Here is a 4,999-nt window from a genome sequence, read left to right on the forward strand (position 1 = left end):
CTGAGAGATTCATGGCTACAAACAATCAGAACACCCCTGATGAAAGCTACCCAAGGCGTCCTAGAAAACAACCAATGGAGAACCCGGAGTCTGAGAAGAGAAGTGGGTCCTCCGATTCCCGGGGACCACCGCCTCCACCAAGGGATGAGGATATGTACTACAATCCTGAGCGTTACGTTCCTATTGTAGAACTGGAAAACCGGCAGTTGAAACAGCTGTTGGCAGAAGCCAACAAACGGAATGAGGAGTTGACTAGGATGGCCGCAGAGGCGCAGGTGGCTCAGCCCCCGCCTCCGCGCGAAAACCAAGTCCCTCCTCCAAGGGACGTGCATGTTCCTCCCCGGAGGCCCCGTGGACGACCACGAAAAGATGCTGCCACGAGGAGGCCGACTCAACCTCCGGCACCAGCAGAGCCATCTGCTCCTCCTAGGCCCCAGAGGAGTACCCGAGCTCGGGTCCCGCCTAATCCACCTGTGGAAGTGCCTGCAGGAACTGAGAATAACCGAGCTCCTACCGAGGCTCAGACTCAGGTTCCTGGTAGCGCACCGAGCGCGACTGACCCATCTCGGGCAAATTCTGGACCCTCTAGGCCGAGGCAAGGGAGGCAGCCACCGTCGCCTATATGGTTCCCTCCGTCTCCCATAAGATATCCTTCACCTCCCCGCAGAAATGCTCAACCTGTTCGGGATCAGGATCAAGGGCGTACGGGGGATAGATAAGGACACAGGGAGACTTTCCAGGAGCGGAGAGGCGCACAATCTGAGAAAAGTCAGATGTCCAGGTCTTGCACTGCGGAAACGAGGCGACATGGGAAGAACCCATCGCGAAATGACCGATCAATGAGTTTCACCAGTGACGAGTCCGGAGAGACCAGGTCCGTCAGTAAATGCGACCGAGGTCGTAAAAATACTGGAAGTCGCAAGAATCGTTCTGACCTGCGAAATCATCTAAATCAGAGCAGGGGGAAGGGAGATCAGACAAATCCGGAGCTAAGGAATCAACCTAAATGGGCGTAGAGATCCCTCACGGAGACGCGAGCCTGGGATCATGATCAATGACTGTCAATTCCAGACACTGCCTAAGGACCCAGTCCAAGAAAGGATTTATCAGCTCGAAAAAGCCTTTAGGCTTTTAAAGAATGAACGAGGGAATGGTCGATACGAGGACTCTGATGAGGAGCTCGAGCCGTTTGCTCCCAATATTTCTAACACTCAGTTTCCTCAAGGGTTCCAAATCCCTCACGTCCCAGCGTTTGAAGGAAAAACCGACCCATGCAGTCACCTGAGTACATTCAACACTATTATGAGAGCTAGTAACGTGGGTTACGAGCTCAGGTGTATGTTGTTTCCAACATCATTGGCCGGACCTGCTAAGAGTTGGTTCGAAAAGTACAAGAGGCACTCAATAACTTCATGGGATCAGTTGTCTAGAGACTTCAAGAAGCAGTTCCGAGCTATGATGGGAGTCAGACCAGAGGCATCCACTTTGACTAACGTCCGACAACAGCCGGGCGAAACACTGAAAAGCTATCTGACAAGATTTAATCTAGAGGTCGCCCGAGCTCGAGATGTGGATGACAGTGGGCACCTGATGGCTATCCGAGCTGGTGTTTTACCTGGAAGTGCCCTTTGGGATGACATGCAAGGGAAACCGGTGAGGTCAATAACCGAATTTAACAGACAGGCGCAGAGATTTGTCAATGTAGAGGAGGCGAGGTCAACGCTGAAGGCGACCTCACAGACCGAAACTACAATGATAAACATTAACTCCGCCTCAACCTCGACTGACCAAGCAGCTCCATAGCCTGCCTCGGAGAATCCCTCCAAGAGGAAAAAGAGCGAGGGAAATAACCCCGAGGCTGAAGGAGGAAAGAGAAAGAAAGGAGAAAGGCATTTCTCCGTATATAAAATACACACCGAACTCAACGAGTCTCGGGAAAAAATATACTTGGCTAATGAAAACCAGGTCCCCTTCAGGCGTCCGGACCCAATGAGAAATCAAAAGTCCAAAAGGGATTCCAGTAAGTATTGTCGGTTCCATAGAGACACCGGACACACCACTGATGAATGTCGACAGCTGAAGGACGAGATCGAGGGGTTGATCTCGAGAGGTTATTTCCGGTAGTAGTCAAAAACCAGAGTACTGGACAGACTACTGCGAGTCAGAGAGTAGCCGCGCCTTTGACGACACAAAATAATAACTCCCGGTCTCGGGAAGAAGGCAGGTCCGCGCCGATTGATGGAGAGGATGTAATAACCATCTCGGGAGGGCCTCATCTCGCGGGAGGGGGCAGAAATGCTCAAAAGCGATACGTTAACGAGTTGAAGACAGGAGACGGGTCTCCTTATGAACCCGAACCTAGGGCACCAAAAAGCCAAAGGGTTGAAACGCAACCGATAACCTTCACTGAGGAGGACGCATCACATGTTCAGTTCCCTCATCATGACCCATTGGTTATTACTCTTCAGCTTGCCAACAAGAGAGTCCGCCGAGTTCTCATAGATAATGGGAGCTTGGTCAACATTCTTTATAAGACGACCCTCGCGAAAATGGGACTCTCCCTTCGCGACCTGAAGGCATGTGCAACTACTTTGTACGGCTTTTCAGGAGAAGGGACTGCTTGTATGGGATCCATTGAACTCCCTGTGACCTTGGGAGACTATCCAGTCTCGGTGACCAAGATAATGGAGTTCGTGGTGGTAGATTTACCATCTGCCTACAATGTACTGCTCGAGAGACCCGCCCTGGTCGGGCTGGGGGCAGTGTCATCTGTGAGGCACCTGGCCCTTAACTTCCCAACCCCAAGCGGGGTCGGGACTTTAAAAGGAGATCAATTGGCAGGAAGGGAGTGCTATAGCATTTCTTTGAGGGAAAAAAAACAAACGAGCGCTCAGGCACTCGTTATCATACAAAATAAAGATGGAACAGTTTTAGAAATTGACGAGGAAATCGATCCAAGGATTGAGGAGAAAGTTGACCTCCAACCTTTGGAGGAGCTCGAAGAAGTTCAGCTCAAGGAAGCTGATCCCTCGAAGAAGGTGAAGGTCGGAAAACACCTCCAAGACGAGGCAAAATAGCAATTAATTTGCTTTCTAAAGAAAAACCAGGATGTCTTTGCATGGTCACACTCAGACATGGTGGGGATAAGCCCGAATGTAGCGAGCCACGCATTGAATATAGACAAAAGCTTTCCCCTGAAGCAACAAAAGTGAAGACAGCTGGACGAAAACATAAAGAAAGCACTAAAGGAGGAAGTTGACAGGCTGAAAGTAAACAATTTCATTAGGGACGCTTTTTACCCTGACTGGGTAGCCAATCCAGTGTTGGTCCCGAAGCCCAATGGGACGTGGAGAACCTGCATTGACTACTCAGACCTCAACAAGGCCTGCCCAAAAGACTATTTTCCGCTGCCAAGAATTGACCAGCTCGTGGATGCCACGGCGGGGCATGGCCTGATGTCGTTCATGGATGCCTATTTTGGATATAACCAGATTCCCATGCATGTCCTCGACCAAGAGCATACGAGCTTTATCACAGATAAAGGGCTCTACTGCTACAATGTCATGCCATTCGGACTCAAGAATGCTGGAGCCACGTACCAGCGGCTCGTAAACATGATGTTTTCAGAGCAAATAGGGAACAACATGGAAGTTTATGTTGATGACATGCTTGTAAAGTCTCAACTTAACAAGAACCATGTTGATGATCTCGAAGAGTGCTTTGGCGTACTCAGGAAATACAACATGAAGCTAAATCCTCAGAAGTGCACTTTTGGGGTATCTTCGGGAAAATTTATGGGCTTTATTGTTAACTCTCGAGGGATCGAGGCTAATCCCGACAAAATAAAGGCCCTAATTGATATGCCTTCACCTCGGAAGCATAAAGATGTCCAAAGCTTGACTGGCAGGATGGCCGCCCTGAGCAGATTCATCTCGAAGTCAACGGATCGTGGCCTTCCATTCTTCAACTTATTGAAAGGAAGTAAGAAGTTTGAATGGACAGAGGAATGCGAGCTGGCCTTTCAGGAGCTCAAAAAGCACTTAGCTGAACCGCCCATCCTATCGAAGCCTGAGACGAGAGAAGTATTGTTCCTATACCTCTCAACTACCGAACACGCGATAAGCGCGGTGCTCGTTCGAGAAGAAGAGAAATTGCAGAAACCCGTCTATTACATCAGCAAAAGATTACTGGGGGCAGAGTCAAGATATCCATTGATGGAGAAGCTTGCCCTCAGCCTAATCCACTCATCTCGCAAGCTCCGCCCCTACTTTCAAGCACATCCCATCCATGTACTGACAGATCAACCACTAAGGCAAGTCCTGTCTAAACCAGAGGCGTCAGGTCGGCTCCTTAAATGGGCTGTTGAGCTCGGACAGTTCGAGATCACTTACCATTCAAGAACGACCATTAAGGCACAAGCCTTGGCAGACTTCATAGTGGAGTGCACTGGTATAGCCGACGACGAGGTAAGAACCACGGCCCACGAGCTGTGGAAACTTTACGTCGACGGCTCGTCAAATGAAAATAGAGCGGGGGCAGGAGTTATTCTGATCACTCCTGCAGGAGTGATCAGAATAACTCCTGCAGGAAGCAAATTTCACTTTGCTTTAAGATTTGGTTTTAAAGCATCTAATAATGAAGCTGAATACGAGGCTCTACTTGCGGGACTACGAATAGCAAAAGTGCTCAAGGCCAAAGCTATACATTGCTACAGCGACTCCCAGCTCGTGGTTAATCAAATCTTGGGGGAGTACCAGGCTCGTGGCACTAGAATGGCAGCTTATCTGGAGAAGGAAAAATCCGCATTAGAGTATTTCGAGTTTTATGCAATCGAACAGGTTCCCCGAGAACAAAACTCAAATGCAGATGCCTTAGCTCGGCTCGCCACTTCCGCTGAAAATGAAGAGCTGAATGTTATACCCGTAGAACACCTATCAGCACCCAGCATTACTGAGCCAGACGAGGAAGATGTGTGTATGATTGAAACAGAACCAACCTG

The sequence above is a fragment of the Humulus lupulus genome, chromosome 2, assembly GCF_963169125.1.
Source record: "Humulus lupulus chromosome 2, drHumLupu1.1, whole genome shotgun sequence".
Lineage (NCBI taxonomy): Eukaryota > Viridiplantae > Streptophyta > Magnoliopsida > Rosales > Cannabaceae > Humulus > Humulus lupulus.